The sequence below is a fragment of the Salvelinus fontinalis genome, chromosome 33 (assembly GCF_029448725.1).
Source record: "Salvelinus fontinalis isolate EN_2023a chromosome 33, ASM2944872v1, whole genome shotgun sequence".
Lineage (NCBI taxonomy): Eukaryota > Metazoa > Chordata > Actinopteri > Salmoniformes > Salmonidae > Salvelinus > Salvelinus fontinalis.
In genome coordinates this window covers 27,744,195-27,758,486 of record NC_074697.1, presented here as the reverse complement: position 1 = coordinate 27,758,486, position 14,292 = coordinate 27,744,195, and positions in this window count along the sequence as shown.

Genomic DNA, 14,292 nt, shown 5'->3' with positions numbered 1-14,292 from the left:
CAAATAAATACACCTGACCAGCAGTAGGGGGCAGAACTGTTTACCTTTGGGATTTTACAAGACAACACTAGCTCTGGTATTGTAACTGTATTGATGATAGACCATATCAATGTGGTTTTTCATATAACCTGGGGCACGATCATTTAAGATGTTAAACATATGATTCAGTTTAAGTTGGTCCACTCTGGACTCCAAAGGCAACAAGCCCACCTCTCAGAACTCCTGTACCCCTATGTGGGTCCTAGGGGGGACATTCAGCATATACCTGTAACATTATTTTGCATGACCTGCATTCTCTTTTTCAGCTTTTTTGATAGCCCACTATACCAAGCAGAGCAGCATAATCAAAATGACACTGAATCAAGGTTGAGACAAGCAGTTTCTTAACTTTAATGTTAAAATATCTAGTGTTACACTATAAAACTGTCAATTTGTTCACCATTTTCATTGATTTTTTTTAGCAGCAATCAGGTCCCCAGAAAGAGATTGATCTAGGGACACACCAAGAGAATTTACACTTGTTTTAGATTCAATCTCCTTCCCTGCACAGTTTATCTTGTCAGCCCTAAGCAATCTATGTTTTGTTCCAAACAAAATAGATTCAGTTTTTCCCATATGTAGCAACAATTTGATGTCAGTCAACCAATCTCCCTTTAAAGGCCCAGAGACGTCAAAAACATGATTTCTTTCTGTGTTTTGTATATATTTCCACACCTTGAGATTGGAATAATACTGTAAAATTGTGAACATGATAATAATGCCATTTTAGTGTAAGAGCTGTTTGAAAAGACAGGCTGAAATTTCAGTCTGTTTTGGTGGGATGGAGTGACATCACCATGCATTAAATTAGTTAATAGACCAACAAGAAAGAGAGTTCCAAACCTCTCTACCAATAACAGCTATTTTTCTGTTTTCCCCTCCCCACTCAGATCACTCCCAGACTAACCTAACATAGCAGGCATAAAAGAAATGCATGAAACTAGTTCCCCTACATACTGGTGTTGAGGAGAAGAGAAAAAACTATCGGGGGAGGTTCTCTTCTGCATTGTCAACCAATCCAGTAAATGTGGAGGAGATGTTAAGATAGAGTGCCACCTTGTTAAAAGGATCTGACCCTTTTTTTCAATTTAGCCTAAAATGACATACCCAAATCTAGCTACCTGTAGCTCAGGACCTGAAGCAAGGATATGCATATTCTTGATACCATTTGAAAGGAAACACTTTTAAGTTTGTGGAAATGTGAAATTAATGTAGGAGAATATAACACGTTAGATCTGGTAAAAGATAATACAAAGAAAAAACATGTAATTTTAAAAATATTTTTGTACCATCATCTTTGAAATACAAGAGAAAGGCCATAATGTATTATTCCAGCCCAGGCGCAATTTAGATTTTGGCCACTAGATGGCAGCAGTGTACGTGCAAACTTTTAGACTGATCCATTGAACCATTGCATATCTGTTCAAAATGTTGTATCAAGACTACCCAAATGTGCCTAACATTTTCAAGTTATAATTGTGCACTCTCCTCATAGAATGGTATTCTTTCACTGTAATAGCTACTGTAAATTGGACAGTCCAGTTAGATTAACAAGAATTTAAGCTTTCTGCCCAGATATGTCTATGTCCTGGGAAATGTTCTTGTTACTTACAATCTCATGCTAATCACATTAGCCTACGTTAGCTCAACCGTCCCGCGGGGGGACACCGATCCCGTAGAGTTTAACTTCCAAAAGCGGAAGTCACATCATAGGCTCTCTTTCCATTTCCCCTGAAAACCGGAACATCCGGTGGTTGAGGACTTGGCAAAGGCCACTCCCAGACAGTTGCAGCAAAATTTTAGCTTGAGAAATTGCTCTTTTCTAAGAAGCAATTTTTCTTTTTGTCCATTTTAATTGAAAACAATCACAGTAAGGTACTTAATGGTTACCCAGAAATGATATGAGGATAAAAACAGCAGCATTGGACCTTTAAAAGGGATTTCTGTGCTGTATGGCTAGTCTTTAGCTAGAGGAAAAAATAATCATGTTTTTTTCATTGAGAACATTTTTTGTAAAATACAAAATAAATAGGCATACATGAGCTTATATTGTAAATGGCAGAATTATATGGAAATGATTTAGTATTTGTCAAAGGTGAAACAGAAGTTTGCCACATAATGACCCACGTGCACAGAGAGGTGCTATTGTCCTATTTGCATTGTGTTCTGGATTGACCCTTGCCCTCCTCGTCCTACCGCAGGCAACAACTGCTGATCCACATGATTGCTTAAAAATTACCCAATCATCTGCTGCAAAGTGTCATTAAGGTGGATTCCCTTTAGGCCCTGTCTCACTCACTTGACCAATGTGGTGGATGACCAGCAAACCATCCAGTCTGTCTCTGTCACCACAAGTGGAGGGAGGGAGACCGTAGTTGTCAGAGGGATCAATATGACACACCACATCACCATGCTTCATTCTCTTAGAGCAGCACAGAGACAGGCATTGTCTCCCCGCACAGCCCCAATGAGTTCCACTTGGGCTAAAACAGTTCCAGTGTCACATGTCCTCAATGAAGTTCCACAGCCTACAACCTGGGAAAATCGTTTACCAATCTGCTCCGTAGCAATACAGCTGCATGCACTATAGGGCCTATGTGCTCACATGACATAATCAAATGGTGCCTACTATGGATATCACCATTTATATAACACCTGATGTTCCTGTAAATAAAATGCACGCAATGTTAGCCTCAATGCTTTCCTTTGGCCTCTGCCTTTTAAGTCAAGAAATGTATTCCAGGCAGTCTGCAAGTCAACATTTCAGTTGTAACATCTCCACATTAAATGTGGTATGAAATTAAACAGAAAGAAAGGTTACATTTTACATTTTAATGAAATATTTGTAGATCCATGCCATGATTTATATGTCAGGTTGAAATTCTGTTGATTGGCCAAAATTATACCTGTCACTTTAAGTATGGGGTCATGTGAGTAGGGATAAGAAAGCAAAATGGCTGTGGTATGAAAACAATGAATACAATGTTTGTTTGAAAACATAATAGTTCAGTAATTATCCTTTGGATAATTTGCCTGGAAAAAATTTATGATATTTTTTTAGAATTTATTTGAATTGGTTCTGGCTCTGGCTCTGCTGGAATTGGTCTTGTGTTTTCTTGGTCTGCATTCTATCCTTCTTAGCTTCCTGGAAAGACATTATTATCATAAACTCATAGCACCCTTATGGTCATTTATAATTTTGACTGTGTGTGTCTTTGTGCAGGGCCTCAATGGGCCTGTTGTCCATCATGAGAACTCAGACAATCAGAACAAAGAGAGCTTTAAATTCTTCCTTGCACACATTGAGGGGATTTGATTAAGCTGCCCCAGGTTGAACTGGGCTATGGCCCGTCTTGTGACAGGACGAAGCCGGTGTGGGAGGTGCGCTTTGCTAAAATGGACTGGTAATCTGCACCGCTCTGTCGTATTGTCAACAATGCAGCATGGTGCATCTCTTTTCCATAAAATATATGTTAGCATTTTCATACTAGTTTTCATTGGGAAGGCAAAAAGCATTTTTATCGAAAACAATCACTTTTGCATGTGAAAACACAGAATCCTACTTATTACTCCATGTGCTTAATCTATGTCACTTTTGTTTTGTTATGCTAACCTGATACGAAAAGTAAAATATGACAAAACTATATCACATTTAGTCATAACCCGGTTTACCCAGGGCGTGCCGGGGGCATTAATCGAATCCCCTCACTACCTTATTGCTGCTCCAACAATGACCAGAAGAGGGCAATCCTGTCCATTACCTTGCTCCCATGTAAACTGGAGGCGCTGTGACATACTGGTGAGCAAATTAGTCAGATTATGGGAGTAAACAGCCTCACAGTGCTGTGCAAAGCTTCTTCAGAGGAACATCGGTTCCTAATCCTCACAGAGATCTGATCACTATGTCTGATGAGAGACCGGAGAGATGACCACACAGAGAAAGAAAAACAGCTCTTCCTTCATATCACCCCCTGCCCCCTCCACCTCTTTCATCATCACAATACACCCACAGCTCCACCCAATCACCTTCAGAGTAGCCATCTCCCAATCTTTACAATGAATACATGTCAAATTATAGAGTTTATATGTACACATATTTCTAGATTAAATGAAATTTCTCAGCCTAACACATTACAAGTCAGGTACACGTAAACATATGCTGAGAACTTTTTTGGTTCATACTATGATAATTTGATTGCACACATCATGATTGTATAATACAGTATTAGCTGTAGTAGTTGTGTGCATTGCATACTCAGGCTGCAATGATCAGATCTGTGTAATAACTAGGCATTATTGGTGTCTTTCACTCTTGTGGTCACTGGTCATTATGACCACAGTTGACAGCATCCTCTGAATTGGCTTCACACAATGGCCCTAGAGTTGTCCACCTGTTATGCTTGCCTGTCCTTCCCTCCGTCCACCTCACCCCATTGCCTTAGCCAGAGCACAACAATGGTGCAATCAGCATGCCTTGTGCAACAGGCCTAATGACTAGGACATCTCTAAGTACATAATGCTCGTCTTAGACGCTGTGCATCTGTTGGCATTTCCATGTGACATTGGATACTGTGTAATTACAGCCAGGAAAGAGCTGGACAAGCTGGGATTAAAGGGGAAGAAGCGTAATGACCTGGCCACATGTTTCTGCTGCAAATCTAATTTTCTACCCTCACCCTGCCTGCACCTTTTTATTGGACAGGCAATAGCATTGTTTGTATGGAGATTCTCAGTCTACCTACTCTGCTTCAGATTATTGTGGAGGTCAGAAAGTCTGTAATGCCTCATACTTGTTGCAAAGAGATACGAATCACATTTTACTATTTGTTGCCCTACAGAAATATTTATACTTAAAGTCACTCGCTGACCCTTAAAATGGGGATTATTGGGGACACATATGATACGTAGTAGGATATAACAGCACAGCAGTCCCTGTAGGAGTCAGGATCACTACCCTTACCCATCTTTTGCAGCAGTATTACACACACACACACACACACACCATCTGTGTTAGCATGGTGCCCGCCAGATGCGCACAGCAGCTCAACACAGATGTTCCCATGGTAGCAGCAGGACGGGAGGCTGGTGGCTGGTGGCAGAGCAGAGCAGTTTTCGTGGCATGGTGTTTACAGTACAGGATCACCTGGGGAAGAAACAGTAACTCCAAAGAGCTCCCCGGATGATTTCATATCTCCAAAGTCACATACAGTAGGCAATCAGAGGCATTATACTTGGTTTTATGGCCAAGAGAGTGAGCGATCAGATTGATTTACCAGATTTGTTTGACTATCTGTAGGTCTATGTTCCATAGCAAATTGGTTCAGTTTGATTAATTCTTCTCTAAAGCCCTTTGGAAAAAAGTTGCATACGTTATTGTAAAAATGTATTGTTCTTGCAGGAGAGTTTTAATGTCTGTTTTATTGTTGTTGTTTTAAAGGGAGGAGAGCAAAGGAAAGGCTGCAAAGAAAATAATTCTGTGGTAGCTGCTTTTACTATATTATTCAGCTTGCGAAATACTATTGAATATCTGTTGTGATTCGCTCAGTCCCTCTGTGCTACAGCTATCTATCTGTTTCATGGCATGCGATCTGCATCTCCACTATCTCCCGCCCACCAGTGCTGTATGTGTTGTGTGGCTGTTTTCTGGTTCAGATACCCTTCTATAATGAAAGACGGGCGCTTCCAGGCAAAAACACCCACCCCACTGCTGCCCGGGCCGGGGTAAGAGAGTGCAGAGTGTGCTTGCCCTCTGGCTGTGTGCTGGTGATTGTGCTCTGAGACGGGGAGATAAATAAATATAGAGGTGCGGGGGAAAGGGGGTCTTCATACATTTTTATGACCACATAGATAAGGTCAGTTGTGTGCCATTGTTACTAGGCAACACTGCGACCCTGTGTTGGATTGAGTTGTGAAGCTGAGAAGTCAAATTCCACATTCTTATTGCCGCCATGCTTCTGCGTTTGTTATCAATCGGGCAGCTCACAGCTCCGTGCATGGTCTGTGTCAAGACCGAGAAACTAATTTAGACTTTGAGGGATTAAAGCAAACACATAATTGATAAGAGAATATCAAAATGGTATTACACCATTGTTATGACACTATAATAACATTGTGGTGAAATGATCTGCATTCCACATGTGTACTGATAAAGATGATGATCATGATGGGTTGAAAAGGGTTGATCATTTTGGAGATGAAATGCATAATGATGATTTATTGATCTTTCACTTTTCCAGTGAGGAATGGGAGAGAGGGAGACAAGGGGAATGCAGCTATAAGCACCAAATCACCAAACAGCCCCCTATCTTCCCTCTCTCCTTTCGTCCTCTCTCTCCTTTCCTCCCTCTCTCCTCTCACTCTAGCCCCCTCAGCGCCCTAGTTTAGCACGTCAAGGTTGGCTACAGATATGCTGCTCCGTGCCTTGGGGCTAGCAAATGGAAGGCAGGCTGTGGTTGCGGTATCAGGGTGGGGCATTGGTATTGTGGATTGGTACCGGATTGCTCGGGGAGGAGAGGTTGGGGGTGGATAACTGATCTCTATGGATGAAGGGGAATGGGTGACAAGTCGTAGAGGGAGAAAGACAATGGAATGCATGCATTTGTAAACCAAATACATATATTTCTATTGTCTATATTTGTGATTTGTTTATGCAAAATGCTTTTCTTATTGATCCTGTATTACTGTTTTCAACGGTTGGCATGTTCCTTTTCTCTTGACCAAAATAAAACCATTGCTCATTTTTCCAAGCTCTCTCATGTAGTTGATATTGACTGATTCAAGTGTTCATCTCCCTTGAGAGTGATATATGGTTGGTAACAGAACACCAACAGAACACCATTCTAACTCAGCCAACTTGTAACTCTACACATTGTTATTTGGAGCCACATGCACAGTTTGTCCCCTATCAGCATCATTGTTTTAAGCAACAAAGGGGATAATTTACTGGTGCTGTGGACAGTTCTATTCTGAGCTAATGGGTTGCATAGTGAGAGGGAACCTGATCCTCCTTTGGGTGACTTGAAAAAGGGCAGCCTGACATTTTGCTGATGATAGGTAAGTCTGTGTTTTGTTGTAAGAGACACCCGGCTTCAGAGGAGTTGTCAAAACATGAATGTTGTTCCTGGGCGATTACCCCTGATCCAACGTCTGCAGCACACGCGCCATGGAAAGGCCAGGGGAATGTTGATGGGAGAGAGGGTGGATGGGCAGACTGGATAAAGGCAGCAGAAATAATGAGTTAATTAGATCTCTTTCTTTGTTTAAGATGGAAATAAAAAAATAAGCCTTCATCCTTATGTCTTTTTACCAAAAATATGAACATTTTTAAGTAACTGAAAATACTGTAAAAGTGTTAGTATATTGTTGCATGACCACAGTTTGTGTTGGCTTTGATGACACAGAAGAAATGTCAGCAACACAACAATTCAAACCATTTTGTGAAAGCAATGTGTGTATTTCTAGGGAGTGTGTGTTTATGGGGAGTCATGACCTTCAATATAGAGACCTTTCTTCCATTGTTGTCCCACACAAACCCACAGCAAGGGCAAGGCTGCAGTAGCCCATGGGCCTCATTGTCAGATGTATTTACCAGTATTTGAACAACTTGCTGGGAGGCTAAATTACACCCCACCCCCACCTAACCCCACGCCATATTCAAAATGTAATAAAAGAAGTCCTCCTATTATCTGTGTATACAGAACATATGAAATACATTTACACTGTTAAACCTGCATTGGAGTGGCTACTTTTTCACTGAAAACTAACCATCTATGCTTACTTAGCCTTACTTCATTAACAGCTAGTACATTGTGAACAGTCAGTGGTCCACTGCTCTGGGAGTGTGAATGACGGTATTGTGTTTCACAATGTAAGTAAGCCACAGAGATTGTACAGCTGTCACTGCAGCAAAGTGATAAATTAAAGCACCTGTTATCCATAAAGAATTGAGGGTTACTGTAACATTTGATAGATGCGTATCACCTACTCACAAAATTCCCCCATTGAGTGTGACATTTTTAAATACGGCAGAGATGTATGACATTATTCTCATAATTATAGCCCATAATGTAAAAGGGCACTTTACCTCTTGCTGCCTACAGATATTGGATCTTAATTTGAGACAGTTTGCTACAGCAGGAAAATAATCCTGCAGCAACTGGAAATGTGGATTATAATTAATGGACATTTTTGTAGGGGAAGTGGAAATTTCAAACTTCAGAAGCCTTTTTAAACCTCAAATACATTACCAGTTTTAAATGTCCTGCATTGCAGGAAAGTTCTCCTGCAACAGGATGATTAAGATCCTATTGTATACATCAGACATGGCTGAAAATCTATTTTATGACAGTGGTATTGTATAATTGTTTTATTTTAGATGTCCATTAACGCAAACCTCCTTGATACAAACATGTGAAGTACCTTATTATTTAGGTCTATTAGCTTTATAGGCAGTTCACTGAAGGTTATTAGATCCCCTTTGATGCTATCTGGTATGTTTATTTGCCACCAAACACACAAGAAACCAAGTGTGAAGGAGGAGCATAATGATGATATGAAAATATTGTAGAAGGTCACCTACTCAAGAGATTCTTGACCTCGGATAACTATTTTACATTCTATTATTCATAGCTATTTATTCTCCCTTGTTTCACTTTTATGTAACTTGAATATCAACAACGAGCAGTACCGATGTCATCACTGGACTACAGTATGCACTTTGCTGAATGGTGGCCATAAAGACATGAGAGACTCACTCGAAATTACCTGAGACCACAACAATTAGAGAAGGTGTCATTGGTGAGATTCACAAGGACATGCCGGTCTGTAGAAAGGGCTTACATGGGATTTCTGGCCCCATCCCTTCCTGTTCCTGCCAAGAGAAGGAGCCATTTTTCCACTGACAGATGGAGGATTGGTACCTTCAGAGAGAGGTTGGCCTGGAAATGAATCCTGTTGGTGACAGGATAACAATGATGCATTGTTATTACACCCGTATTATTTATGTAGTAACATAAGTATTACACAAATGTCTCACTTGTGGCGACACATTATGTTTGTGATGATACTTTAACTAAACAACCACTACACTATCAAAGGGATTCACACAACTGCAGTATTTCATGTCCAAACTATGAAGCACTTCCAGTTTTTTAATAAGGATCTCCATAATTGGCTTGATGACAGATATCGTGAACATACTCAAATTAAAATCAGTTTTAGTTGTTTCTTGTCTAGTCTCCAGTTGGTATGGAGCTTAATGGCTTACAGTGCCTTCAAAAAATATTTTCTGTGTTAGTCTGAATTAAAAATGGATGAAAGAGAAAAAAATTCTCAACCGTCCACAATATGCCATAATGATAAAGTGAAAACATGTTTTTAGAAATGTTTGCAATTGTATTGAAAATGAAAAACTGAAATATATAATTTACACCCCTGAGTCAATACTGTGTAGAAGCACCTTTACAGTTACAAGCACAATTACAGCTTTCAGTTGTCTTGGGTATGTCTGTATCACCTTTGCACATCTGGATTTAGGGATATTCTTCCTTGCAGATTTTCTCAAGCTCTCTTAAATTAGATGGGGTGCGGTGGTGGAGCAGCAATCTTCAAGTCTTTCCACAGATTTTCAATGGGATTCAAGTCTGGACATTGGCTGAGCCACTCAAGGACTTTAACATTCTTGTTTTGAAGCCATTTCAGCATTGCTTTGGCTGTATGCTTGGGGTCACTGTCCCGTTAGGAACGTAAATCTTTACCCCTCAGTCTAAGGTTGTTTGCACTCAGAAGCAGGTTCTCATCAAGGATTTGCCTATATTTGGCTCCATTCATTGTTTTTGTCTCATCAGACCACATACTCTTTTGCCTTATGTTCTGGGTCTTTCAAGTGCCTTTTTGCAAACTCCAGGTATGATGTCATGTGCATTTTTCTCAGGAGTGGCTTCCGTCTAATAAAGCGACCAGACCCCTCCTCTACTCTGTCCATCCCCTGTCTAAACTATGTAGCAGAAAAAATAACTATTGCTAGCTTAACAACCGGTATCATTAACAGGTTCAAAAGAAATCCTGTTTTTAGTTTTTGGCATGGCGCTGGATGCTTTATGTGTAATGCATCATAATTCCATGTCCATCCCCTCAGCTGGGAGAGTGCAGAGCAGCCATGGCAGGCCCATTGAGCAGCCTGGTTGATAATGAGAAGGAGCTGGAGTAGACGAGCCCCTCAGGTGGTCTGCTAACAGGATCACTTCTCGTCATCTGTAGGAAACAGAGGTTGCATCTACAGGCCATCTCTGTCTTGGACATCACATCAGCAATAAGCACCAGTAAACAGCCAAAGCCACTGAACAGGCAGCCTCACAAAGCTACATTCCTTTTCCTTGGGGCTGGGTCAATTGTGCTACTACAAATGAACAAGCTTACAAACACATGCACATAGTTCCATACTAGAGCAGATCATTCTAAATCCAATGTAAGTGGCCTGCAGGTTTGTTGACCCACAGGCCTAACTCCTCTTCCTGTCCTTCCCTGACCTCACTTTATTGGAGTGCTCATATGATATAAATAGATAGTGTACCAAATTAAATGAAAGCTAGAACATTTTATTTTGATTAAATCTCTTCTTGTGTCTTGAGAACAGTCTAGTGTAAGTAGCTGTTACTGAACAAAGGAATGCTGTTGACAAGAGATGCTGGAACAGTGTGTTGTGAGCGAACAAGAGAGACTGCACTTCGAACCAGGAAGAGGACACGTCCTCCTACAGCACCGTCCTCCTCACCAAGTTGAGAGACAGAGATAAAAACTATCAACAGAAAATCTGACCCGCATTCATCCTTTTAAAATCGCTGATTTTAAGTAAATTATTCAGCAATGTCCACCATAACGTATCCTGCTCCTTTTCAGTAGCTAGGACTTTATTAGGATCCCCATTAGCTGTTACAAAAGCAGCATTTACTCTTCATGGGGTCCCCATGAAACAGGACATAATACAGAACAAGAATGGACAAAACAGCTCAAGGACAGAGGTACAGTTGAAGTCGGAAAATTACATACACCTTAGCCAAATACATTTAAACTCAGTTTTTCACAATTCCTGACATTTAATCCTTGTAAAAATTCCCTGTCTTAGGTCAGTTAGGATCACCACTTTATTTAAAAAATGTCAGAATGTCAGTAGAGAGAATTATTTATTTCAGCTTTTACTTCTTTCATCACATTCCCAGTGGGTCAGAAGTTTACATACACTCAATTAGTATTTGGTAGCATTGCCTTTAAATTGTTTAACTTGGGTCAAATGTTTGGGGTAGCCTTCCACAAGCTTCCCACAACAAGTTGGGTGAATTTTGGCCCATTCCTCCTGAGAGAGCTGGTGTAATCGAGTCAGGTTTGTAGACCTCCTTGCTCGCACACGCTTTTTCAGTTCTGCCCACAAATGTTGTATAAGATTGAGGTCAGGGCTTTGTGATGGCCACTCCAATACCTTGACTTTGTTGTCCTTAAGCCATTTTGTCACAACTTTGGAAGTATGCTTGGGGTCATTGTCCTTTGCAAGACCCATTTGCGACCAAGCTTTAACTTCCTGACTAATGTCTTGAGATAATGCTTCAATATATCCACATAATTTTCCAACCTCATGATTCCATCTATTTTGTGAAGTGCACCAGTCCCTCCTGCAGCAAAGCACCCCCACAACATGATGCTGCCACCCCACACAACATGATTGCAAGCCTCCCCCTTTTTCCTCCGAACATAACGATGGTCATTATGGCCAAACAGTTCTATTTTTCTTTCATCAGATCAAAAGACATTTCTCCAAAAAGTACGATCTTTGTCCCCATGTGCAGCTGGAAACCGTAGTCTGGCTTTTTTATGGCGGTTTTGGAGCAATGGCTTCTTCCTTGCTGAGCGCCCTTTCAGGTTATGTCGACTTAGGACTCGTTTTACTGTGGATATAGATACTTTTGTACCTGTTTCCTACAGTATCTTCACAAGGTCCATTGCTGTTGTTCTGGGATTGATTTGCACTTATCGCACCAAAGTACGTTCATCTCGAGGAGACAGAACACGTCTCCTTCCTGAGCGGTATGGCGGCTGCATGGCCCCATGGTGTTATACTTGCATACTATTGTTTGTACAGATGAACGTGGTACTTTCAGGCATTTGGAAATTGCTCCCAAGGATGAACCAGACTTGTGGAGGTCCAAAATTTTCTTTCTGAGGTCTTGGCTGGTTTCTTTTGATTTTCCCACGATGTCAAGCAAAGAGGCACTGAGTTTGAAGTTAGGCCTTTAAATACATCCACAGGTACACCTCCAATTGACTCAAATGATGTCAATTAGCCTATCAGATGCTTCTAAAGCCATGACATCATTTTCTGGAATTGTCAAAGCTGTTTAAAGGCACAGTCAACTTAGTGTATGTAAACTTCTGACCCACTGGAATTGTGATACAGTGAATTGTAAGTGAAATAATCTGTCTGTAAACTATTTTTGGAAAAATTACTTTTGTCAATTGCACAAAGTAGATGTCCTAACCGATTCGCCAAAACTATAGTTTGTTAACAAGAAATTTGTGGAGTGGTTGAAAAACGAGTTTTAATGACTCCAACCTTGTAACGGCAGTCTAGCTCTTCCTCCTCCTCGGTCGAGGAGAGGCGAGAAGGATCGGAGGACCAATGTGCAGCGTGGTAAGTTTCCATGATTTAATATACACGAAGACAAGACACTATACAAAATAACAAACAAACTAACCGGCACAGTCCCGTGTGGCACAAACACTGACACAGGAAACAACCACCCACAAAATCCCAACACAAAACAAGCCACCTATATATGATTCTCAATCAGGGACAACGATTGACAGCTGCCTCTGATTGAGAACCATATTAGGCTGAACACAGAAACAGACAAACTAGACACACAACATAGAATACCCACCCAGCTCACGTCCTGACCAACACTAAAACAAGCAAAACACATAAGAACTCTGGTCAGGACGTGACAGTACCCCCCTGCTGAGGTGCGGACTCCGAAAGCACCCTTAAAACTCAAGGGCAGGGTCTGGGTGGGCATCTGTCCGTGGTGGCGGCTCCGGCGCAGGACGAGGCCACCACTCCACCATAGTCTTTGTCCCCCTCCTTAGCATCCTTTGAGTGGCGACCCTCACCCCCGACCTTGGCCTAGGAATCCTCACCAATGTCCCCACTAAATTGAGGAGACAGCTCAGGACAGAGAGGTAGCTCAGGACAGAGAGGTAGCTCAGGACAGAGAGGTAGCTCAGGACAGAGGGGCAGCTCCGGACAGAGAGGCAGCTCTGGACAGAGAGGCAGCTCTGGACTGAAGGACAGCTCCGGACTAATGGCAGCTCCGGACTGAGGGGCAGCTCCGGGCTGAGGGGCAGCTCATGACTGGAGGGCAGCTCATGACTGGAGGGCAGCTCATGACTGGAGGGCAGCTCATGACTGACAGGCAGCTCATGACTGGCAGGCAGCTCATGACTGGCAGGCAGCTCATGACTGGCAGGCAGCTCTGGCAGCTCCTGACTGGCGGGCGGCTCTGGCAGCTCCTGACTGGCGGGCGGCTCTGGCAGCTCCGGACCTTCGGGCGGCTCTGGCAGCTCCGGACTGGCAGGCGGCTCTGGCGGCTCCTGACTGGCGGACGGCTCTAGCGGCTCCTGACTGACGGGCGGCTCTAACGGCTCGGGATAGACGGGCGGCTCTGACGGCTCGGGACAGACGGGCGGCTCTGACGGCTCGGGACAGACGGGCGGCTCAGACGGCTCGGGACAGACGGGCGGCTCAGATGGCGCTGGGCAGACGGGCAGCGCAGGCGGCGCTGGGCAGACGGGCAGCGCAGGCGGCGCTGGGCAGACGAGCAGTGCAGGCGGCGTTGGGCAGACGGCCGACTCTGACCTGCTGAGGCGCACAGTAGGCCTGGTGCGTGGTGCCGGAACTGGTGGTACCGGACTGGAGACACGCACCTCAAGGCTAGTGCGGGGAGCAGGAACAGGGCACACTGGACTCTCGATGCGCACTATAGGCCTGGTGCGTGGTACCGGCACTGGTGGTACCGGGCTGAGGGCACGCACCTCAGTTCGAGTGCGGGGAGAAGGAACAGTGCGTACAGGGCTCTGGAGACGCACAGGAGGCTTGGTGCGTGGTGCCGGAACTGGAGGTACTGGGCTGGAGACACGCACCACAGGGAGAGTGCGTGGAGGAGGAACAGAGTTCTGGAGATGCACAGGAAGCCTGGTGCGTGGTGT